At 38.4% G+C, this 26,590-nt stretch overlaps 1 pseudogene; it reads right to left on the bottom strand.

Annotated features, from left to right (window-relative positions):
* Nucleotides 1-8,358: 8,358 nt before the first annotated feature.
* On the bottom strand, nucleotides 8,359-8,904 carry LOC136154383 (V-type proton ATPase subunit F pseudogene; annotated as a pseudogene).
* Nucleotides 8,905-26,590: the final 17,686 nt, after the last annotated feature.

Here is a 26,590-nt window from a genome sequence, read left to right as displayed (position 1 = left end):
GAAATCACAAGAGAGAAATTCCATGTTAGGAACCAGTTTTGCATAGTGGGAGTGGCAATGGAATGTGGTAATAAGGATGTTACACGAATGTCTGTGATTCATCCAAGTGGTACAGTGTACTGTGTCCTTCAAAAGACCTGATTCTGGACTTCTCCAGATGTGAGGGTTGAAGTTACTGGTATCATCTCTGCTATTCTTACAATGACCAGTTCAGAAACTGGAGCAGGCCAAGTTTCTGCAGAAGACACACATAGTAGATCTGGGAAGGGCAAAGACAGAGAGTAGAGACAGGGTTTCAGAGCCATGACCCAGAGATGCCTGTAGAAGTGTAGAGTACAGCTGAAAGCACTTATCCACTTTCCTCTTTACTGTTCCTATAAATTTAAAAACGAAAGTAGTTTCCCAGGCAAAGCTATAACACAAACCCGGTCTTTATCTTGTGATCTGGACTTAGGCTAGCCAGGTAATTAGAAATGCATTGATTTGATCAAGTTACTTTCTTAAATGCTGCATTTCAAAGGATTTCAAACAAGGTGGGGGTTCAAGATAGCTAACATTAAAAAAAAAACAGCATATGAGTAACATATTTAGAGCTATATTAATGCATAATGCATCTCCTGGGTAATTTTAGTATTCATTAGTGTCTTCTTTCAGTGGAACAAAACTCATGCCTGTCGTTAATATATTGTTTTAGTCATGTACTAGCTAATTAATAAAGATATTAAATAGAACCATTTCTGAAATCTGTGCCTCTGGCATATATTTTAGCAAAGCCTCTTCAATAGGATTTTAGTATTTTAATATTTCCCTCTATGACATTTGGATGTATATATGATTTTATAATATTATAAAATCATTCATCAATGAACTGAAACAAGGCTTTGTGACTTTACTAGTTCTCTTCATTTGAAAGCACATCTTTAGGTATCCACTGATATTGGGAGACAACTTCAAGTTTTATAATTATGTACTACCATATACTATTCTTTCATTATAGAGCAAGCAACCCAGATCAAAATAAAAACATCTCCATCAATGTTTAAGTGGATTATCAGATTTTCAAAGTCCCAGTTTAGTTTTAGAAAAATCATTCTTAAGTTTCTGTTGATTTTTCCATCTCGTTATAAAAACCTATCCCAGAATATTAATGTTTCAATTGATCATTAATAGAGAGGAAGGGAAATAGGAACAGCACAAAGGAAAACAACAATATAACCTCCACTACTCAGAGACATCAGCTGTCATCAAACTATTCTTTCTATTTGTTATCAGGCAGTTTTGGAAGACTCTGAAAATATCTCAGCTTGGCATACACAAACCACCTAGTGACCAATGGTGGAATTCTACCACCTAGTTAGTTCCTTTCAGTTTGCAGATGGCTAAAGAAACTCAGCTCCCAGAAAAAGACTGCTGCATTTCAAATTATTCCTCCCTATTTTTTGTCATCCAATGACTATGACTGCTTTGATTATGGCAGGGTTTTCCTTAAACCATCGACAATGATTTTTCTTTGAAAAGAAGAATCCTACAGAGACAATAACTTGAAATTTGCATATGCTATTCAGAGAGCAACAATAAAGGAAAACAAAAATCCAGTATCAGGATTTGAACTTCGGGCTTTGTCAGTGATGGATGTGAGGAATGTAATATAGAATGCAGAATGTAATTTTTCTTCAGACTTTAATATCTACTAAACACTCAATGACCAAGGGGCCTATATTTGTTAGATTTATTTAATGAGTTGGATTGAATGTGACATTTGTGATTGAAAGCAAGAGATCTAGATCAAATGTCTGTGATCCAAAGAGGTGGGGCCTTAAGTTCTGGATTTTATCAAATGTGCATTCAAGTCCAAATTGATGTAACCGAGACTTCCCTGGCTTTCAGCCTTTTGCTGAAGATGAACACACAGGTAAGCTAATATTTAAAAAACAAAATGGAAAAAAAAAATTAAAATTTAAAAAAAAAAGAACAAAATGGAGTCCACATGAAGAGTAAGGACAAAAAATACTAAGTAGTCAATTTCTAGAAGAATATCCAATGATCAATGAAGGATACAAAGATATTGTTGTTTTAGTCGCTCAGTTGTGTCCAATTCTTTTGTGACGTCATGGACTATGGACTATAACCCTGCCAGGCTCCTCTGTCCATGGGATTCTCCAGGCAAGAATACTGGGGTGGGTTGCCATTTCCTCCTCCAGGGGATCTTCCCGACCCAGGGATCAAACCCACGTCTCTTGCGTCTCCTGCATTGGCAGGTGGATTCTTTACTGTTGAGCCACCAATATAAATAAATAGGTGTTGAAATTAAAGCAGCACTGTTTTAATTAGGGCTCTGTTTAAATTAAAGGAGAGTTTTGTTGAATTCAGAGTCTATTCACATGTCTAGAATGCACAGTCATGCTGCAGAGACTCACACAAATGATGTAGGGAAAGCAGAGTCTGTGTGCTGGAGCAAGTCGGATGAGAAGTGAGAACACTGGAAGTAAACAAAAGGACCAGACACTGGGGCAGTGGTGGGTTCTTTCCAGTCTCTCAGCATTAGTTGAGGAAAAGCAGTGGGCAACAGAAATTGCAAGTTCTTAAAAAGACATGTTTCAATGAAGGATAAGACTTTCCCAGAAGATAAGGTGTTTTTCACTTAAATTCAAATATAATAATTGGAAGTCCATAGCTATCCTGGAACTTCTATGAACATTTTTGGTGATCATTTTCAACTGCTGAGTTTTCCTTCAGTAATGAATATTTTCTAGCTAGCTATGGACATTTATTAAAATACAAGCCTCAAACTGTCCAAATTGTGACAGGATGAATAAAATGAGGATGGCTCAAAATGTTACTTGAAACCTTCCTAGGGCACTATTAACATTTAGAATTTTTGGTAGGTAAGAATAAAAACAGGTTTTAGGTCACACAAAATATTCTTTTTCCATTCCTTTTTAAGACTTCTCCATATATTTATATATGCAACTGTCAATGAACATGAGTTTGAGCAAACTCTGGGAGATAGTGAAGGACAGGGAGACCTGGTGTGCTGCACAACTTAGCAACTGAACAACAACAAAAATATTTATTAACCTCTTTTTACTTTTATCTTTATAACTGTCTTTATATCCTCACCGAGCTGAAAGTAGCATCTGTAGTTTATGTGTATAGGTTACATTTCATAGGTTACATTTCAGTTGTTATTTCATTGTTCATGCATTTTTCCCTCAAATAAATTTCCAGGAGATGGAACATAAATCTACTTTTAATATCCAAAATATTTGAAGTTAATATTTTAGGTGTAGTACACTCTCAAAATGACTTAACCAATGAGTTTTTTTAAACACTGAATATTCTCAGTTGAGAAAAGTATATATACACGTGCTATTCAATATATTAACCATTAGTCACATGGGACTATTTAAATTTAAATGAATGAAAATTAAATAAAATTTTGAATTCAGTTCTTTAGCTGCACTATCCACGTTTGAAGCATTCAGTAGTTACAAGTGAAAGTCACTCAGTCATGTCTGACCCTGCGAACCCATGGACTATAGATTCCATGGAATTCTCCAGGCCAGAATACTGGAGCAGGTAGCCTTTCCCTTCTCCAGGGGATCTTCCCAACCCAGGGATCAAACCCAGGTCTCCCGCATTGCAGGCAGATTCTTTACCAGCTGAGCCAAAAGGGAAGCCCAAGAATACTGGAGTGGGTAGCCTATCCCTTCTCCAGGGGCAGTAGTTATATAGGGCTCTCATATTGGACAGCACAGATATAGAACATGTCCATTTATGTAGAAAATGTTGATCTGCATGAATTGTTTCCCCTTTCCCGTCCCCACTTCCTTCCTCCCTCCCTCTTGTTCCTCTGTCTCTGATACAGAAGCATTTCATTGCTCTAAAAAATTCCCTATGCTCCAACTATTCATCCTTTCCCCTTTCTTCAACACTAGGCAACCACTGATCTTTCTATTGTTTCCATAGTTTTGTCCTTTCCAAAATGTCATATAGTTGTAATTACATAGTATGTAGCCTTTTCAGATTGGTTTCTTCTTTTTTAATTAAAAACAATTTTTTTTGCCCCACCACACAGCACGTGGGATCTTAGTTCCCTGACCAGGGATCAAAGTCAGGCCACATGCAGTGGAAGTACAGTCTTAACCACTGGATCACTGGGGAATTCTCTCAGATTGGCTTCTTTCAGGTGACACTATGCTTGTAAGTTTCCACCATGTTTTTTCATGGCTTCATACCTCATTTCTTGTTATCACAGAATAATATTCTATTGCATGACTACATAACAGTTTGTTTTTACATTCACCTACTGAAAAACATCTTGGTTGCCTCCAATTTTGACATTTATAAGTAAATCTTCCATAAATACTCCTGTGCAGGTTTTTATGTGAACATAATTAACAATGCATTTGGATAAGTCCCAAAGAGCATGAACACTAAAATACGGCAAGACTATATTTAGCTTTGTAAGAAATTTCCAAACTGTCTTCCAAAGTGGCTATGCCATTTTACATCTCCACCGGCAATGAAGAATTCTTGTTGCTTCATATCCATCCTCACCAGGATTAGATGTCGTTAGAGGTTTGGATGTTGGCCATGCTAGTAGGTATGTAGTAGTATATCACTAATATTTTAATTTATAATTCTCTAATAACATATGATGTGGAGCATATTTTCATATGTGCCATAATTGCCGTCTGTATATTTACTTTGATAAACTGTCCACCAGCTTTTAAATTGGGTTGCCCATTTGTTGTTGTTGTTGAGGTTTAATGGTTCTTTATATGTTGTGGATACAGGTCCTTTATCAGATGTGCTTTTGCAAATAGTTTCTCCCTGGGCATGGCTTGTCTTTGCTTTATCTTAAGAGAGTATCTTTTGCAGAGCAAAAGTTTTTCACTTTAATGACATCCAACGTAGCTATTTTTTCTTTCATGGAAAGGAAGAATTAGCATTGTATCTAAAGACTCATTGCCAAACTCAGGGTCACCTAGATTTTCTCTTCTATCATCTCCTAGAAGTTTTATATTTTTGCATTTTACATTTTGGTCTATGGTTCATTTTGAGTCAATTTTCATAAAAGATGCAAGGTCAGTGTCTCGATTCATTTTCCTGAATGTGAATCTGCAGCTGTTAAGCCCCATTTGTTAAAAAGCCTATTCTTTCCCACTGGATTGCCTTTGCTCCTTTGTCAACAATTAGTTGCTTATATTTGTATGGGTCTATTTCTGGGCTCTTTGGTCCATTAAATTGATTTGTCTATTCTTTTAACAATACCACACTGTCATGATTACTGTGGCTTTAGAGTAAGTCTTGAATTAGAGGATTTTCAGTCCCCCAACTGTGTTCTTTAGAGTGTTGAATTGGTTGTTCTGGATCTTTTGCCTTTCCATATAAACTTTATGACCAGTTTGTTGATATCCACAAAGTAAATTGCTGGGATTTTTACTGGGATTGAGTTGAATCTATAGATTACATTAGGGATAACTAACACCTTAACAGTATCAAGTCATCCTGTACAAGAACATGGAATATCTCTCCATTTATTTAGACCTTTGATTTCTTTCATCAGTTTTCCTTATGTAGACCTTATAAAATTTTATTAGATTTATACCTAAGTATTAACTGACTGATTTTAACTTTTTGCTGCTAACATAAATGATATTATGCTTTTTATTGTTAAATTCCAAATGTATACTGCTGACATATAGGAAAGTAACAGACTCTCATATATTAACCTTGGACTTTGTGCCCTTGCAACAATTGCTTATTAGTTCCAGAAAGGGTTTTTTTTTTGTTAATTTTTTTGACATTTTGTATATGGACAATAATATCACCTACAAACAAAGAGAGTTTATCCCCTTCTTCTCAATCTGTACACTTTTCCTTACTCTTTTTATCTTTATTACATTAGATAGGACTTACAGTATAATTTGGATAAAGAGCAGTGAGAGGGCACATACCTGCTGTGTTGCCCATCTTAGGGGGGAAAGCATCTATTTATAATTTCTCATCATTAAGAATTATGTTAATTGTAGTCATTTTGCAGATTTCTTTTATCAAGTTGAAGAAATTTCCTCTCTTTCTAGTTGACTTAGAGTTTACTATGAAAGGGTGTAGTATCTTGCTGAATGCTTTTACTGCATCTATTACTGTGATCATGTGATTTTTCTTCTTTATCTATTAATGTAATGGATTTACTTTAAAATTTTGAACTTCCCTTGGATATCTAGAATACCCACTGAGTTGTGGGGTCATATCCTTTTTATACATTGTTGGATTTGATTTCCTAATATTTTGCTGAGGATTTTTGAATCTATGCCCATGAGAGATACTGATTGGTGGTTTTCCTTTCTTGTAATGTCTGTGCCTGGTTTTGGTATTAGATAATGCTGATCCTCATAAAATGCATTAGGAGGTGTTCACTCTGCATCTATCTTTTGGAACAGACTGTAGAGAAGTGGTATCATTTGTTTCTTAGATGTTTGATGAAATTCAATAGTGAAACCATTTGGTATGGAGACCAAAAGACCCCCAATAGCCAAAGCAATCTTGAAAAAGAAAAACAGATCTAGAGGAATCAGGTTCCCTGACTTCAGACTATGCTACAAAGCCACAATCATCAAAACAGTACGATACTGGCACAAGAATAGAGATATAGATCAATGGAACAGGATAGAAAACCCAGAAATAAGCCCATGCACCTATGGTCAATTAATTTATGACAAAGGAGTCAGGGTTACACAATGTTGGAAAGATAGTCTCTTTGATGGATGGCTGGGAAAACTAGACAGTCACATGTAGAAGAATGAAATTAGATCATTCCTTAACTCCATATACAGAAATGGGCTCAAAATAGATTAAAGACCTAAATGTTAGTTCAGATACAGTAAAACTCTTGGAGGAAAACATACGCAGAACACCCTCTGATATAAATCACAGCAACATCTTTTTTAATCCAGCTCCCTGAATAATGGAAATAAAAGCAAAAATAAACAAATGGGACCTACTTAAACTCAAAAGTTTTTGCACAGCAAAGGAAACAATAAACAAAACAAAAAGACAACCCACAGATTGGGCGAAAATATTTGCAAATGATGTGACTGATAAGGGATTAGCCTCCAAAATTTATGAACAGCTTATGACATTTAATAGCATCAAAACAAACAACCCACTCAAAAAATGGGCAGACATCTGAATATACATTTCTCTAAAGAGGACATACAGATGGCCAATAGGCACATGAAAAGATGTTCAAAATTGCTATTAGAACAATGCAAATCAAAACCACAATGAAATATCACCTCACACCATTCAGAATGGCTATCATCAAAAATCCACAAATAACAAATGCTGGAGAGGGTGTGGAGAAAAGGGAACCTACCTGCACTGTTGGTGGGAATGTAAATTGGTACAGCCACTATGGAGAACAATATGGAGGTTCCTTAAAACAGTTAGAACTACTATATGACCCTGCAATCCCACTCCTGGGCATATATACAGAGAAAAACATGGCCCAAAAAGATACATGTACCCCCAATGCTCATTGTAGCACTGTTTACAATAGCTAAGACATGGAAACAATCTAAATGTTCATGGACAGAGGAATGAATAAAGAAGATGTGGTACATATATACCCCAATACAAAATGTTTTTGGTGTTAAAATTGTTTTTTATTAAAAAAAATAGTGAAACCATTTGGGCCTGGTGTTTTCTGTTTTGGAAGGTTATTAATTACTGATTTCAATTTCTTTAATGGTTATAGATTTACTCAGATTATCTATTTCCCCTTGTGTGAGTTTTGGCAGAGTTTGTCTTTCAAAGAATTGGTCCATTTCATCTTTTATCAAATTAGTGGTTGTAGAGTTGTTCAAAACAGAGTTGACCCTTGAGCAACATGGGGATTAGGGACACTGATTCATTGTGCAGTAAGAAATTCATGCACAAATTTATAGTAGGCCCTCCACATTCATGGTTCTGCATCCAAGATTCAATCAACTGTGGATCATGTAGTGCTGTTGTATTTATTGGAAAAATCTTTTCATGGTTCAAACCAGCGTCATTCAAGGGTCAACTGCATTTTTAAATTATCATTTTACTGTCCATGGATCAGTAGTGCTGGTTTCTCTTTCATTTCTGACACCAGTAATTTGTGTCTCCTCTCTTTATTTTCATTTATTTATTTATTTTTACCCTAACCAGCCTTGATTTTAATAGCAGAGCCCTGGTACCTGGAAACACCTAACCTAGCCTCTCAGTGGAGTGGGAAGGGGCAGGGAATTGGAACTCAGAGGCTCACATCTTAGACAAGGGCTGATAGCAAGCCTAGGGAGAGGCTACATGACTGTGGAGAGTCCCTTAGTGCAGGTTTTCAGCCATGAACATGCCCCTGGCCCTGCGCAGGATGGAGACATTGGCAGCATCACAGAGGTGCTCCTTGGATGGGATCTCCAGTATGGCTGGAATGCAGTGCCAGAGGGCATCAAGTGCGTGCCTGCACCATCTTTGCAATGTACTGGTTAAGGATGCTGCTGATGTCATCCCAGTTTAGAAACTGCTGGAAAGTGTCTTCAGTTTCACTAGTGAAGTTGCTCAGTTGTGTCTGACTCTCTGTGACCCCGATGCACTGTAGCCTACCAGGTTCCTCCATCCATGGAATTTTCCAGACAAGAACACTGGAGTGGGTTGCCATTTCCTTCTCCAGGAGATCATCCCGACCCAGGGACTGAACCTGGGTCTCCCGCATTGTAGACAGATGCTTTTACTATCTGAGCCACCAAGGAAGTCCATCACTAGGAAATTTGGGTGGCAGTTCTTGTTAAGCACCCCTATGCCACCCAGCAGGAAGCCAGTCATGGTGTCCTCATCTCCCATTACTGCCATTAGCTTTCCCCTTCCCGCCATCCTCACAGTCAGCAATACTTTAAACATTTTACCTTATTCTCTTTTTGTTTGGATGGTTTCTGAAGGTAAGTCCAGTTGAATTGTTCTTATTACTCTATAGGTAAGCATTATTTTCTCTGACTTCTTTCATGATTTTCTTTTTGATTTTTTTTTGCAGTTTGAATAGGATATGCTTACATATCGATTTTGGGGGTTATTTATCCTGTTTGTTGTGCTCTGAGCTTCCTGGATCCGTGGATTGGTGTCTGTCTTTATTTTTGGAAAATTCTCAGCCTTTAAACTTCAAATATTTCTTTTGTTCCTTTCTCTTTCTGCTTTCAGCATTGATATTACATATATGTACCCTTTTTGTAACTGTCCCACAGTCCTTGAACATTCTGCTCAGTTTTTTTCATTCTTATCTGTTTGTTTCTCAGTTTTGAAAGTTTCTATTGATATATCCTTAAGTTAACTGATTCTTTTCTTTATGAATCCATCAAACACACTCATCATTTCTGTTACAGTGTTTTTGATTTCTAGCATTTTCTTTTGATTCTTTCTTAAAGTTTCATGTCTCTTACCTTCCCTATCTTTTCTTGCATTTGCCTGTTCCCTTGAGAACGCTTAGCATATTAATCGTAGTTATTTTAAATTCTCAGTCTGATAATTCCAAACTCTCTGCCATATCTGAGTCTGGTTCTGATGCTTCCTTTGTTCATTCAGATTGTGCTTTTTGTCTTTTTGTATGACCTGTGATTTTTAAAAATTGAAAGCCAAACATGATGTATTGGGTAAAAGGATCTGGGGAAGTGTGAGGTTTAAATTTATCTGACTAGGAAGGGGTAGGCTGTGTACACTTTTTGCTGTAATTGTGATGTCAGCGGCTAAAATTTCCTCTAGTGTTATGGCTTTTTCTCTGTCTCTCCAGTTTGGAGGGCAGGAGTTTGCTAAGGAGCTCCATTCTCTGATAAATACAAAAATTGTTGATTTTTTTCCTTGAGAACAGTTATTTTCTTGTTGTGAGTACTTCTAAGCTCTTTACATGTCAGACCTAAAACTGGAAGTCAGAAACATCTCTTAAGAGCAGACTTGCTATTCCAACTTAACAAGTGGATTTCAGTTGCAACCTTTTTAGGTGGGAGGGAACTTGGCCTTAAATTTTCAATTTTAACTCCTACTATCTGTATTCTCCAATGTATTGTTGATTGTAGGTTTTGGCTTGCTACTGTTGAGCTCTAGATTGCCAATAGCACATGTTAATTTTTGAAGAACATATTTTGACTTTTAAGCCATGATAAATTATTCTGAAAATTCACTCCCCCAAGTCCCCCAGTATTTGGCAGCATCAACTACCTTGGCATTGGAGACAAATGACTGAGCCGCTGAATTTCCAATCAGCTTTTTAGTTCCTTTGGTTTTAATCATGACCATATATCCAAGATTTATTTAATGAAGGTCTGAAAGCTCTTGCTTCCATTTGAAATTGCAATATCCAGGCATTTGGGATATTTGGGGCTTCCCCGATAGGTCAGCAGGTAAAGAACCCACCTGCAATGCAGGAGACAAAGGAGATGTAGGTTCAGTCCCTGAATCGGGAAGATCCCCTGGAGGAGGAAACGGCAACCCACTCCAGTATTCTTGCCTGGGAAATCCCATGGACAGAGAAGCCTGATGGGCTACAGTCCATGGGGTGGCAGAGAATCAGACACGACTGGAGCAACTTAGCACACAGGCATTTGGGATAGAATGGGAAATCATTTTTTAGCCTGGTTTGCTCTGTTCTGTTGTCTTGGTAAATAGTTTCTGCCTCATGGTAAGAGGTCTTTGCTGTGGAATGAATTGTGTACCCCTAAAGTCATATGTTTAAGCACTACAACCCACCATGAGCCTGTATTGGAGATAAGGCCTTTATAGAGGTGAGAAAGGTCAAATGAGGTCATCAGGTTGGAGCTCTAATCTGATAGAACCGGTGACTTAAAAAAAGGAAAAAACTCTAGAGATTCACCTCATCTCATCTCATCCCATACCCCCACCCACCCTACCAGCAAGAAGGTGGCCTTCTGCAAGACAGAAAGAGTCCTCACTAGACACCGAACCTGCCAGAACTTTGATCATGGACTTCCCAGCCTCCAAAAACTGTGAGAAAATAAATATCTGTAGTTTAAGTCACCCAGTATATGGCCCTAAAGACCAAGACAGTCCTTTGTTGACTAATATAACTGGCTTTACTGAGAAGTTTCAGCTTGGTGGAATCTGAAAATAAAGTGGCTGCAGTGTTGCCAGTTACTGTACTGTCTTCTCTAGGGGATTGTTGAATCTCCCTTTCCAGTACAGCAATATGATCTCATGAAGATTCCCTAGTTTTGTGGCCATGTTGGGGTGTTAAAATTTGGTTTGAATTAAAGCATTAACATCCAAGTTTAAAAAAAAAATCTCATCATCTTTTCTTATCTTCAGGTGAGGCTTGAGTGGTGGTCCTGACTATGGGGTTTGAGATGAAAGGTGTTGGCAGGGTCTGGCTCTGAGACACCTCCTTCCTTTTTTAAAAAAAGAATTCTTTTTGGCCACACCACGCCACATGTGGGATCTTAGTTCCCTGACCAGGGATCAAACCTGGATCCCCTGCATTGAAACCATGGGATCTTAACCACTGGACCACTAGGGAAGTCCCATTCCTCTCTCTTTAAAGCTTAATCCTCACTGTGGTTATTCCAGTTTCTCTCATGTTGACAGGCTGAAGATGCCCTCTGTGCGACAATGCCTAAATACTGATAAGCTTGTTGGACATACATTGAGGTTCTTCATGAGTCTCCAATAAGCCTTATTCCTCTGCTGCTCTCTGACAAAAGAGACCCTCATGTAGCAGAACATCCTGTCACCTCTTGTTGCTAAGGTGCCTCATCTGATAGCCAGCCTCCTTGATTGGGCTGCTAATAGCCAGGTAATCCTGGCCATGACCACTGGAAATTCCTACATTTCCCCATGCCAAAAGGAGGGGATTCAGGCTACTCAATTGCCTCCCTGTCTCTTCAGCCATCCATCTGTGCTTAACCCTCTTCTTCCTTCTAACATAAGCATACAAATGAAACTCGACAGTATGTTTGAGATTTCAATCTATACTCAAAGAAATCTTGAGGAATAAAGAAGACTCCTTAAAACGGAGACCAATTAATGACCCGGTGGACTCATTTTTGTTAATATTACCTTATCCTCTAACTCTTAAATCATTATTCAACACCCACAGGATAAATCTTTTGCTTCATTCAATAAATATTTTCTGAGCACCCATGGTGCACAAGGCACATAAATAAAAATGTCCAAGACTGTTTCTACTTTCAAGATATCTAAGGAGGGGCTTCCCTGGTAGCTCAGTAGTGAAGAATCTGCCTGCCAATGCAGGAGACACAGGTTCATTCCCCAGTCCAGGAGGATCTCACATGCCACTGAGCAGCTAAGTCTGTGGGCCACAACTATGGAGTCTGTGCTATAGATGCTGGGAGCCACAACTACCAAGCCCATATGCCTAAAGACCATGCTCTGCAGTAAGAGAAGCCACTGCAATGAGAAGCCTGTGCACCACAATGAAGAGTAGCCCCTGCTTGTCACAAATAGAGAAAAGCTCACACAGCAACAAAAACCTAACACAGTCAAAAATAAATAAGCTAAATTAATTTTAAAAATATATCTAAGGAGAGCTAAAACAGATATACAAATATTTTTAATCTCAGGGGAAAAGATGATAGGTGAAGAGAATGTTCACTTCAGAAAATTGATTTTATAGCCACTGGAAAGAGAGATTCCTGTTCAGTTCAGTTCAGTTCAGTCACTCAGTCGTGTCCGACTCTTTGCAACCCCATGAACCGTAGCACGCCAGGCCTCCCTGTCCATCACCAACTCCTGGAGTTTACTCAAACTCATGTCCATTGAGTCGGTGATGCCATCCAACCATCTCGTTCTCTGTCATCCCCTTCTCCTCCTGCCCTCAATCTCCCAGCATCAGGGTCTTTTCAAATGAATCAGCTCTTTGCATCAGGTGGCCAAAGTATTGGAGTTTCAGCCTCAACATCAGTCCTTCCAATGAACACCCAGGACTGATCTCCTTTAGGAAGGACTGGTTGGATCTCCTTGCAGTCCAAGGGACTCTCAAGAGTTCTCCAACACCACAGTTCAAAACCATCAATTCTTTGGCACTCAGCCTTCTTTATCGTTCAACTCTCACATCCATACACGACTACTGGAAAAACCATAGCTTTGACTAGATGGACCTTTGTTGGCAAAGTAATGTCTCTGCTTTTTAATATGCTGTCTAGGTTGGTCATAACTTTTCCTCCAAGGAGCAAGCGTCTTTTAATTCCATGACTATAGTCACCATCTGCAGTGATTTTGGAGTCCCCAAAAATAAAGTCTCTCAGTGTTTTCATTGTTTCCCCATCTATTTGCCATGAAGTGATGGGACCAGATGCAATGATGTTCATTTTTTGAATGTTGAGTTTTAAGTCAGCTTTTTCACTCTCCTCTTTCACTTTCATCAAGAGGCTCTTTAGTTCTTCTTTGCTTTCTGCCATAAGGGTTGTGTCATCTGCATATGTAAGGTTATTGATATTTCACCCGGCAATCTTGATTCCAATTGTGCTTCATCCAGCCTGGCATTTTCGATGATGTACTCTGCATATAAGCTAAATAAGCAGGGCAACAATATACAGCCTTGATGTACTCCTTTTCCAATTTGTAACCAGTCTGTTGTTACATGCTCAGTTCTAACTGTTGCTTCTTGACCTGCATACAGATTTCTCAGGGGGCAGGTCATGTGGTCTGGTATCACCATCTCTTGCAGAATTTTCCAGTTTGTTGTGATCTACACAGTCAAAGACTTTGGTGTAATCAATAAAGCAGAGTAGATGTTTTTCTGGAATTCTCTTGCTTTTTTGATGATCCAATGCACGTTGGCAATTTGATCTCTAGTTCCTCTGACTTTTCTAAATCCAGCTTGAACATCTGGAAGTTCACGGTCCATGTACTGTTGAAGCCTGGCTTGGAGAATTTTGAGCATTGCTTTGCTAGCATGTGAGACGAGTGCAATTGTGTTTGAACATTCTTTGGAATTGCCTTTCTTTGGAATTGGAATGAAAACTGACCTTTTCCAGTCCTGAGGCCACTGCTGACTTTTTCAAATTTGCTGGCATATTGAGTGCAGCACTTTCACAGTATCAGCTTTTAGGATTTGAAACAGCTCAACTGGAATTCCATCACCTCCACTAGCTTTGTTCATAGTGATGTTTCCTAAGGCTCACTTGACTTCGCATTCCAGGATGTCTGGCTCTAGGTGATTGATCACACCATCGTGGTTATCTCGGTCATGGAGATCTTTTCTGGATAGTTCTTCTGTGTATTCTTGCCATGTCTTCATAATATCTTCTGTTTCTCTAGGTCCATACCGTTTCTGTCCTTTATTGTGCCCATCTTTGCATGAAATGTTCCCTTGGTATCTCTAATTTTCTTGAAGAGATCTCTAGTCTTTCCCATTCTATTGTTTTCCTCTATTTCTTTGCATTGATCACTGAGGAAACCTTTCTTATCTCTCCTTGCTATTCTTTGGAACTCTGCATTCAAATGGGTATACCTTTCCTTTTCTCCTTTGCCTTTCACTTCTCTTCTTTTCTCAGCTATTTGTAAGGCCTCCTCAGACAGTCATTTTGCCTTTTTGCATTGCTTTTTCTTGGGGATGGTCTTGATCACTGCCTCCTGTACAATGTCAAAAACTTCTGACCATAGTTCTTCCGGCACTCTGTCTCTCAGATCTGAACCCTTGAATCTATTTGTCACTTACACTGTATAATCGTAAGGGATTTGATTTAGGTCATACCTGAATAGTCTAGTGATTTACCCTACTTTCTTCAATTTAAATCTGAAGTTTGCAATAAGGAGTTCATGATCTGAGCCACAGTCCACTCCTTGTCTTGTTTTTGCTGAATGTTAAGATGGTAGAATAGAAGGACATGTGCTCATCTTCTTCTGCAAGAACTCCAAAATTGGAACTAGCTACTGAACAAGTATCGACAGAAGAATGTTGGATACCACCCAAAAAAGATACCCCATATCCAAGGGCAAAGGAATTGCCCCCGCAAGATGGTAGGAGAGGCGAAGAGAGTGTTAAGAAAATTCAAAAAGGAATAAATAACTCTATTTTGATTTATCCAGGAAAGACTTAGACAACAGGACATTTGAACTGGGTAGGAGTTGTATATTCAGAAAAAGAAAAGATATTCTAGATTATAAAACAAGAACATACAAAGAAAAGCACTGAAATGGAAAAAACATTTGAAATTGTTGGGGAAAGAGATATATAGATTATATATATATAAAATAAATCTATATCTCTATCTTTATATCTATCTATATCTATCTCTCTCTCTATATATATATAGCATATCCCTCTTTCATGTTAAAGTAAATACTGGAAATACAAAGTACAGAAATAAAAAGAAAGCATGAAGGAGTGACAAGGAACTTATTAAGCAGTTGGGGTTTTAAACCTTTAAGCAGGTTTGTGTAGCACTTTGCACAGAGTGGATAGTGAAAAGATGTTTTAGCAACATGACTGCTAAATTCCAATTAATAGACATTAGAATAAAGAGCTTTGAAAGTAGCATTACATCTTTTGGGGGCGTCCCTGGTGACTCAGTGGTAAGGAATTCGTCTGCAATGCAGGAGACAAGGGTTTGATCCCTGGGTCAGGAAGATTCTCTAGAGAAGGAAATGGTAACCCACGCCAGTATTCTTGTCTGGGAAATCCCATGGACAGAGGAGCCTGGTGGGCTATAGTCCATGGAATCAAAAGAGTCAGACATGACTGAGAAACTAACAATTCTACATCTTTTTATTTTTTTCTCAGTTGAGCAACTATTCACTGTGTATGTCTAACCACCATGAGAAATACAAAATTGAAACATAATGTCACCCTACAAGGAGCTTAAATTTTATCTTTCCCTTTTCCTGATTTGTTCTGTTTTTCCACAGATAGCAAAATAATTGACACTAATGAGCCTAATTCAATGATAATTTATTATTAGCCACACCCCCTACTGTTACTGCTCTTCTCCCTCCTTTCATTAAGAAAATGTAAGAATAATTTCTGACATCATGTTAACCTGAGTTGTTACTACTGGAACAGAAAGGTTTTATTTTGGCTCTTTTGTCATTGAGAGCCAAAACTGAAGATAAACTAGGTTTAAGAAAGTAGGTAAAATAAGGCCCCTTTAGTACAGAGATTTTAATTTTAGCAAAATCCCCCTACATCAGCTATTCCAGATTAATTGTTCTAACCTTTCCTGCTGATCACCTTGGGCAAGGCATGTTTGGACAAACTTCAGGCAAAGAGAGGCTTGTTAGAACAGTCCTTTCTTCAGCAGACGGTGAACACATGCCACCTGTAGATGTCACTATGTCCTCATAATTCTTCTCAGTGCAGTGACCTATTCCTTCCCCTCCACACCCTCCACCTCAGAGTTACAGGAATGAATATTTGAAGAGATGTTGAATTTCTGTTTTCTAAACAGAGCATTGAAAGGTGAGGTTTCTTGGAATGTAAAATACAAAATTGCAAATCAAGCAATCTCAGAGAAATGGACAGACAGCAGACAGACAGACAAATGTACACATACACACACACACACGCATGCACCAAAAGGAGTGCTTTCAAAGGTAGAAAATTATATTTACCACCTATGTTTCATTAACCATTTGCATAACCTTTCAGGTTAGAAACAAGATCAAAGCAGGAATGTGACTACTACCTCTCTTTTCTTTGCTATTTACAAATGAGCTATAAAATCTTAGCCTAAAAATGAAGAAAATCATGTTTCAACAACTGTTCTCTCAGATCTTAGAGGAGTTGAATAAAATGGATTTCTTGTTTTTGTTTAAGAATGCGAAAATGATGCTTTCGTGGATTAATTAATGACAGAAGAAATATTTTTTTTAAATGTGCCTAGTTTTAAGAATAGGTATTTTTGCTTTGGCAGCTTTTGCCTGAAAACTGGAACTGGCCAAAGCTCAAAAACTAGGCACGAGTGATTTGTTGTCCTCTTTGCACACACCTGTGTGACACAGCAGTTAGCATCCAGGCTGGGAAGCTGTATAAAACATTCCTGAGAGCAATATAGGAATTTCAGGGGAGGGAGTACTCAGTTACATTACCTGAAGTAGAATATGAATATCTAAAGATCAGGAAATGAACGGGCATGGGTGTTCAGACTTTGGTAGTTTTCACCCTGGGCATCCAAATGCTGGGCCCAGTATTTTGTTTATTGGGCGGTCGTGTCTCCTTTCATTAATTTGGGCCTAGGGATCACTTTATCATAGCTTGTAGCATATCAAAGTGTTCAGGTGGGAAAAGGAGGAAACTCGGAAGTGATTTAGGTGTCTTACAAGGCCTAGAAGGTCATCCTTAGCATAACTACAAAAGGCAGGTCTCCTGCAGTGAGAGAAATGTGGCTGGAACTGAAGCAGCAAATGATCTCAGTTTTCCAAAGGCAATGAGACTTGGAGAGAGGGAGCTCCGGTTAATTAAAATCAGCTTTTCAGGTAGGAATGTGAATGTCTAGGTTATCCTGTGGTTGATGCCGGTAGCCAAAGGGCACAGCCCCCAAAATTTTCACTGGATCAACAGGAGGATTATGGAGTTATATTCTTCTACACATAGGCCCAGAAGAGAGAAAAGAAAATCAAAAGTCATGTAGTTGGAATGACCATAGGTGGAAAAGTAAGAAAATAAAAATGAAGTCGGGTGTGTAGAATGGAAAAGCCTGAAACAAATCCTATAGATGGGTATGGATTCAGACAAAAGTCAATAATATCACGGTATAATTAGAGTCAAGGGTAGCCACTGCCAATGCTATAAAGGCCTTGCATTGTAGCTATTTGTAAATATGCTTTGTACTCCTTGTTAGCAAGTCCTTAGAGGGCTAAAACAGAATCTTACTCATCTTGGTTCCCCCATAGCGCCGTAGCAATTCATGTAGCACCTAGTGGATTCTCAAAAACCATTTATTTATTAAATATACTGAAAGTGAATGCTATCCAGTGGAAAAAAAACAAATAGAATGTAGGTAGTTCTTGGATACTGTCAATAAAAAAAAAGAATGTCAAGTGGATGTCAAAAACTAGTTTAAATGTCTCAATTTAGAGGTTATGAAAAAGTTGGTGCTTTTGTCAGATGCTTGGAATGCAGCAGGGAGATTCAATTTGTGTATGAGAGATTCAACTCCTTTGAGAATATATGGGGATGGTCCACATTTGAAGGAGGAATATAAAATAAACTGGACTTAAATCTAACTGGTTTGACTAGAACACTTTCTAACATCATACACAAAAATAAACTCAAAATGGATTAAAGATCTAAACATAAGACCAGACACTATAAAACTCCTAGAGGAAAATATAGGCAAAACACTCTCTGATATAAATCACAGCAGGATCCTCTATGACCCACCTCCCAGAGTAATGGAAATAAAAGCAAAAATAAACAAATGGGACCTAATTAAACTTAAAAGCTTTTGCACAATGAAGGAAACTATAAGCCAGGTGAAAAGAGCAGCCTGCAGAATGGGAGAAAATAATAGCAAATGAAGCAACTGACAAAGAATTAATTTCAAAAATATACAAGCAACTCCTGCAGCTCAATTCCAGAAAAATAAACGACCCAGTCAAAAAATTGGCCAAAGAACTAAACAGACATTTCTCCAAAGAAGACATATAGGTGGCTAACAAACACATGAAAAGATGCTCAACATCACTCATTATCAGAGAAATGCAAATCAAAACCACAATGAGGTACCATCTCTCACTGGTCAGAATGGCTGCTATCAAAAAGTCTACAAACAATAAATGCTGGAGAGGGTGTGGAGAAAAGGGAACCCTCTTACACTGTTGGTGGGAATGCAAACTCGTACAGCCACTATGGAGAGCAGTGTGGAGATTCCTTAAAAAAATGGAAATAGAACTGCCATACGACCCAGCAATCCTGCTACTGGCCATACACACCAAGGAAACCAGGAAACCAGAATTGAAAGAAACTTGTGTACCCCAATGTTCATCGCAGCACTGTTTACAATAGCCAGGACATGGAAGCAACCTAGATGTTGATTGGCAGATGAATGGATAAGAAAGCTGTGGTACATATACACAATGGAATATTACTCAGCTATTAAAAAGGATACATTTGAATCAGTTCTAATGAGGTGGATGAAACTGGAGCCTATTATACAGAATGAGGTAAGTCAGAAAGAAAAACAACAATACAGTATATTAATGCATGTATATGGGATTTAGGAAGATGGTAATGATGATCCTATATGTGAGACAGCAAAAGAGACACAGATGTAAAGAACAGACTTTTGGACTCTATGGGAGAAGGCAAGGGTGGGATGATTGAGAGAATAGCATTGAAACATGTATATTACCATATGTGAAATAGATTGCCAGTCCAGATTCAATGGATAAGACTGGGTGCTCAAGTGGTGCACTGGGATGACCCAGATGGACAGGATGGGGAGGGAGGTGGGAGGGGGGTTCAGGATGGGGAACACATTTACACCTATGGCAGATTCATGTCAATGTATGGCAAAAATCACTACAATATTGTAAAGTAATTAGTCTCTAATTAAAATAAATAAATTAAAAAAAAAATCTAACTGGTTCGAAACATAAGATTTAGGAAATAAGCTGGAGATGCAGATTGGGGATTCCTAGGTAGAGAGAAAAGGATTTAAATCTTCAGAATGAATGAGTCCCCTGAGGAAATGTGTATAACATATTATGTATATGAAGATCAAAAACTAAAGATTTTTAGGATATCTGGAGTCAGCAGATGGGAGAAGAAGGTGGAATCTGAGTCAGTCAAAGAGAAAATAGTGTTATATTAGCTGAGAAAAGAAAATTGTCAAAAAGGAAACCATACTACTACAGTAATAAACAACATATAATGACGAATCTAGATGGGTAACTTAAAAATGGCAAACAAACCCCTTGACTATTTTTTTCCAATAGGTCTTAGGTTGCCTAAGAGAGCTGCCTTACTGTGATATATTACATTTGTAACTTAGATACTTTGATAGTTCCCCCAGGAAGGAGTTGGGGGGGAAGATTAGTGGGATAAGTGGTGAGGAAATGGAAACCACATATATATACAGAGTGTGTAAATGAAAAATCTCTGAATAGATGGTTTATGTAAGGTCTAGGTATAAGATTCATTTATTTTTTTTCCACTCCACGGTCCTTTGCCTTCTCCATGGACGACTGAACCAGAACTGAAACTATGCTAACCTCATATGTGGAGAACTAAGAGAAGGAAGATATAGCACTAAAACATTTATCCATGATTTTTACATTAAGAGAAGACAAATATTTATTTAGTTCAAAGGTTTTTATACCTCATTTTTTTGCAGGGAGAGTATAGTATGGGCTGTTCTAAGTCTTTTGAAAGCTATGCTCCCCAACTGCCAGCCACCCAGAGGAAAGTGCACATTGACAATGAAACTTACTTGAAATTAGGGAAGATCTACAAATCCCTTCCAAAGAGCCCAGTGTAAGAAGCCCTAATGTAGCAAACAGCCTGTGAATTCCTTGACCTGACACTTAAATTGAGAAGAGCATAATAGGATGAGGAGTCCTGAGTCCTAGTTTCACTTCTCTCAGTTCGACTGTGTTATCATGAAAAAATACTATGATCTTCCTTAAAGGCATGAGTCTAAATTATCTTTTAGGTCCCTTTTAGTTAAACCTGTTACATGCTATGTTTCTACTTAAAAAGCCAATAAAGAACATTATCACTGAAGTAATTCTTTTCTACTTGTATTCCTAATTTTATCCTTAAGTTTCTTCTCACAAAAAGCAACGGACCATTTTACAGATTATGAGATACATATTTCAATTTATGTTTACCAAATATTTAGAAGACAGGTGCTAATTGCATTCTAATCCCCATGTGAACACCAGCTGTTCCTAAATAACATTTTAGTCTGCGTTTAACTTTTAGATCTTACCTTATTTTCTACTCATTTTTATTTTTTATAAAACAAGGAGACAACCCAGCAGCTTGGAATACAATAACAGCAGGTCACTTGCACCAGGGGAATGATCCAATTGAACTTCTTAGGAAAGTTAGACCATTGTTTCTTTTGAACACTTGAAAGTTCTTCTGCCAAACAAGAATTGAAAGAAGTCAAACTGACTTCTTCACAGAAAGATAGAGCTTAGTAGCAGGAGAGTGGCAGGGTCAAATGAAGGTGCTCAAGAATACAGAGAAAGAGAGGAGATGAAGCACTCAGAAGTGACAGGAGAATGAGTCGAGGACAAGCTAGTTGGAGTTCTACTCCATTTGATACTGCACATGTGGGTATCCCAGAAGCGGCTGCCCCAGGAAGAATGCGAGGCAGCTTTGTCTCTAGTTGAGAGTACTAAACCTCCGGATTTTTGGAATCCACATCCTGATTATCTTGGAGGAAAAGGAAAGAAGAGTTACCTGGTTGTTCTCAAACTTAATTTCCCCTTTAGAGTCATTAAGAAAAAATTCCAGGAAGGTGTCTGTCTTTCAAAGTAACACTTTTCTAGAACCTTCTAAAGAGGCATCTGGGGCAAATATAGTTTATGGAACTAGTGGGACCAGATGCTTATCTGTATAAGCATCTGCAAAGGGAATATTGAAGTTAATAGAGTTAATTCTAATGAGGAGTCCGAATTTTTAGATTGCATTTCAAAAAATGGGGGCAAATATTCGAAAGTTGAAAGTCAACAGCAGAAGACTCTTATTCCTAAACACTATTTCAAAAGCCCAAAAAGGATCACATAACAATGGATTTAAAAAATACTAAGACATGAAGTTGAACTACATTAGAGAACCAGGAGAATTGTACCCCTGCACTGCTACTTGATTTTAAAACTCACCATAATTGCTTGCAAAAGGCTGAGGCAGCAGCCATGTAATGGCTCTACAGAGACAGCAAATAATAATCACCTAGAAGATTTTAAAAAAACAACAACAACAAACATTACTGAATTAGATCCAATAAGTATTTAAAAGCCCATATTCTTGATATAAAAAATATTCAGCTCTTTTCAGTACATCTCACAAGCTGCTCTGGAATGTGCAGCTGTTTTTTGTCCCTATAGAGCTTCAGCATGGTGGATGAAGACAACTATCTTATTTGCGAAGTCTGGAGTTTCAGACAAGAAAACAAAATTGAGACTGGCACATGACATTAGATAATCCTCTCAACCTCACCTGCAGTTTCGGAATTTTAGCTGCACAATATGAGATCCTTAGTAGTTTAAATATCAATTTATACACAAAGACTTCAAAGAAATTCTTCCCTCCCAATCTTTTGTTTAGTTTATTCATTCATTCATTCATTCATTCCATTTACAAGCATTTATTGAGGAGCAACCATGTGCCAAAAATATAATGCTTTGAATACAAAGATAATTAGATAAAATCCTGTGTTCAAGATGCTCAGAGTCTAGTTAGGGAGGTAGACAAGCAAAAAATAGAGGATTATGTGATGAATTCTAAGGGAGTCACAAAGACGGAGTATCTAACTTGGCCTGGGTGGGTTGATCTGATTCAGAATCAATAATTAGTTCAATAATTGAAGAAAGAATGGTGCAAATTCAAGACAAAGGTGTTTTGGAAAATGTTTGGCATTCCTACCTCTTGTCTTTGCTTTTTTTTTTTTTTCATTAGCACTGTAAGATAATTAATTCTTTTCATGTCTGTTTTTCCCACTAGATGTCTTAAGGGCAGTTCTGATTTCTTTATCATCTTTTATTCCCAGGGCCTATCATTATAGTAGGAAATCAATAAATATTAAAGAATAAATGAAGAGCAAAGTAGGAAGAAATGATCATAATCTAGCCTATAAATCATCAATCTATCTAATCTACCCTTCTATCTGTGCTGTACTTAGTGGTCAATCATGTCTGACTCTGCGACCCCATGGACTGTAGCCCGCCAGGCTCCTCTGTCCATGGGATTCTCCAGGTAAGAATACTGGAGTGGGTTGCCGTGTCCTCCTCCAGGGGATCTTCTCAACCCAGTGATTGAACCCGGGTCTCCCGCACTGCAGCCGGATTCTTTACTGTCTGAGCCACCATGGAAGTCACCTATGTCTGACTAGAGAATCTGAATTCAAGCAGAAGTATCACATAAGATTTCTCCTTTTGGTATTTTTTTTAATTTTAATTTTATTTTATTAGTTGGAGGCCAATTACTTCACAACATTTCAGTGGGTTTTGTCATACATTGACATGAATCAGCCATAGAGTTACACGTATTCCCCATCCCGATCCCCCCTCCCACCTCCCTCTCCACCCGACTCCTCTGGGTCTTCCCAGTGCACCAGGCCCGAGTCCTTTTGGTATTTTAAAATTATACACTAAATTTCTGTCATTGAACAGCTCTTTTCTTTCTTACAAACCATTAAGGAGAGTCTCTAACTTTATAACAAAGAATCATGACATAGTGGGAAAACGTTATTGAATCTTGAGTAGTATTGACAAAACTTTTGAATATGGATATAATATATATACGAAAACAGTACTGTGGAATTATGAACACAAATTTTCATTCTTAAAACATTGTCTAACTATAAGAATATTCTATTTATAGGAAAGGTTCCAACTGTGACATGGAAGACATGGGTGACAGAGCTTGGTACTCTGAGAAATTGATGATGCAACCCCATGTGGAATGGCAAGAACATCAGAAAAGGAGACAGAGCTTTTAAATTTTTAATTGGAAGGGACAAAGGCAATTTCTCTTTCCCCAAGTGGAACTGCTAAAGTGAAATGGATAGAATGATTTAGGAAGAAGTACTGGGCAGCAAGTCTTCAAACAAAGATGAGGTAAGTGGCTCTCTCGGTGTATGTGGTTGGTAGGGTTGGAAGGAAATCAGACTTTCAAACTTGTGTAAGCTACTGTAGATTAAAAGAGGCAATGGTTACCATAGACTCAGATATAGAGGTTAGAAAGGAGGTGGAGTAGGTCAGGAGGAGTGGCAAAGTGCCTGTCTAAGGATTGTGACACTTGGGCAATAATATCAGGCCATAGCTTCTGCTCAGTATCAACAGCACCAGTGAAGCCAGCCATCAGAGACTCCTGCGTGTTGTGTCAGCTTTATTCTAAGGCTGAGGCCACAGGCATTCTGGTTACTACCCTAAGTTAGAATGCTATTTACTATACAAAGGTGCTGCTAAAGCCAATCCCTCTTGGCCCTGAGACAGGAACCAAAAATAATATGGTGGTATAGGGGAGCTAAGTCATTAAAATAGTGGGAGTTCATTAAGAAAGGACTGTGAGTCAGGATACTGCTGGTCCTACACCCAGATTCCTTCCCTCCTTAACTTGTGATTCGAGCGTTGGGGCATTTAACATTGTCCCAAAGGTCTCTGAGGTTGTCCTCATTTCTTTTAATTCTTTTTTTCTTTTTTCCTCTCTGCTTCATTTTTTCCCAACATTTTATCTTCTACCTCACTTATTCTATCTTCTGCCTCAGTTATCTATTGTTGGTTTCCTCCAGAGTGCTCTGATCTCAGTTATGGCATTATTCATTATTGATTGACTCTTTTTTATTTCTTCTAGGACCTTGTTAATCTTTTCTAGCATCTTTTCAGCCCTTGTCTCCAGACTATTTATTTGTAACTCCATTTTGTTTTCAAGATTTTGAATCATTTTCACTATCATTATTCTGAATTATTTTTCAGGTATACTCCCTATCTCCTCCTCCTTTGTTTGGTTTGGTGGGCTTTTATCATGTTTCTTTACCTGCTGAGTTTTTCTCTGCCTTTTCGTGTTGTTTAGATTGCTGTCTTTGGGGTGGACTTTCTGTATGCTGGAATTTTGCAGTTCCTCTCTATTGTGGAGGTTCTTCCCTATGTCCCATGTTCTGTGTGCTTTGTTTTTGATGGCTCTCACCTGAGACATTCTTCAAAGCATTGCATGCAGAAAGCCAGAAGTACCTTTGAGCTTATGCCCCATATCAACCTCTGAGCCAATGACAGACTGATAGGGTGGCATGAAAGCCTGGCTTTCTCACATTATGGGATGTTGAACTCTTGAGTTATGAGATGTTGAACTCTTGAGTTATGATGCAAGCTCCAGAGCTTGCTATGGGATCAGACTGAGTGGGACATATCACCTGAAATCACACCTTTGTTTGGCTTCACCTCTTCTGGTCTCTCCATGCCCTTTTCGAGTTTCTCTCAGGACCACTCCCTAAATAAACCAGTTGCACCGAAATCTTTATCTTAGGGTTTACATTTAGGAAACTTCAGAAAATTGATTTTATAGCCACTGGAAAGAGAGTTTCCTGGTCTGTTCAGTTCAGTCGCTCAGTCGTGTCCGACTCTTTGCGACCCCGTGAACTGCAGCACTCCAGGTCTCCCTGTCCATCACCAACTCCCAGAGTTTACCCAAACTCATGTCCACTGAGTAGGTGATGCCATCCAACCATCTCATCCTCTGTTGTCCCCTTCTCCTCCTGCCCTAAATCTTTCCCAGCATCAGGGTCTTTTCAAATGAGTCAGCTCTTCGCATCAGGTGGCCAAAGTACTGGAGTTTCAGCTTCAGCATCAGTCCCTCGAATGAACACCCAGGACGGATCTCCTTGCAGTCCAAGGGACTCTCAAGAGTCTCCTCCAACACCACAGTTCGAAAGCATCAATTCTTCTGTGCTCAGCTTTTTTATAGTCCAACTCTCACATCCACACATGACCACTGGAAAAACCATAACCTTAACTCGACGAACCTTTATCTCTTTAGAATTCGAACATAGAATTAGGAATAAAATATGATGGGAGCACAAGAAAAGGACACCAAAGTCTTCCTGGGGAACCCCAGAGGACTTGATAGGGAAGGTGATGTTAAAAACAGTTTTGAAATGTACAAAGGAGTTTTCCAGATGAGAGGGGAAAGATATATTTTGTCTTTAAATCCATCCATTTATCAATGGTGAAAATAATATTAACTAATATATTTGTGGGCTTTCGTGGTGGCTCAGATGGTAAAGAATCCACCTGCAATGTGGGAGACCTAGGTTCGATCCCTGAGTTGGGAAGATCACCTGGAGGAAGGCATGGCAACCCACTCTATTGTTCTTGCCTGGAGAATCCCCATGAACAGAGGAGCCTGGTGGGCTATGGTCCATGGGGTCACAAAGAGTTGGACACAACTGAGCGACTAAGCACAGCACAATATCTGTTTGTAGTGTGGTATAAGTTCCTAGTACTGCAGTAGGAATATTATATCTTTATGTGAACATATAGTGATTCTCTTCATTGTACAGCAGAAATCAACACAATGCTGTAAAGTAACTATACCCCAGCTAAAAAAAGTGAGTAAAAATTAAAATAAATATTATACTGAATATGTTTTTTAAAAAAAGAATATTACATTTTTGCCTTATTCATTACAATGAACATATGGAGCCTATATATAATTGTGATGAGAAATGAGGAATCTAAAAGGTGTAGTAATTTGTTCAAATTATTTAAGAAGTCAACTCCAGACCTTGAATTTGAACACAGGTAAAAGGCAATGGCACCCCACTCCAGTACTCTTGCCTGGAAAATCCCATGGATGGAGGAGCCTGGTGGGCTGTGGTCCATGCGGTTGCTACGAGTCGGGCACAACTGAGCGACTTCACTTTCGTGCATT

This window comes from Muntiacus reevesi, chromosome X, assembly GCF_963930625.1.
Source record: "Muntiacus reevesi chromosome X, mMunRee1.1, whole genome shotgun sequence".
NCBI lineage: Eukaryota > Metazoa > Chordata > Mammalia > Artiodactyla > Cervidae > Muntiacus > Muntiacus reevesi.
The sequence above is the reverse complement of the archived record's forward strand: the minus strand, read 5'-3'. Positions and strand labels throughout refer to the sequence as shown.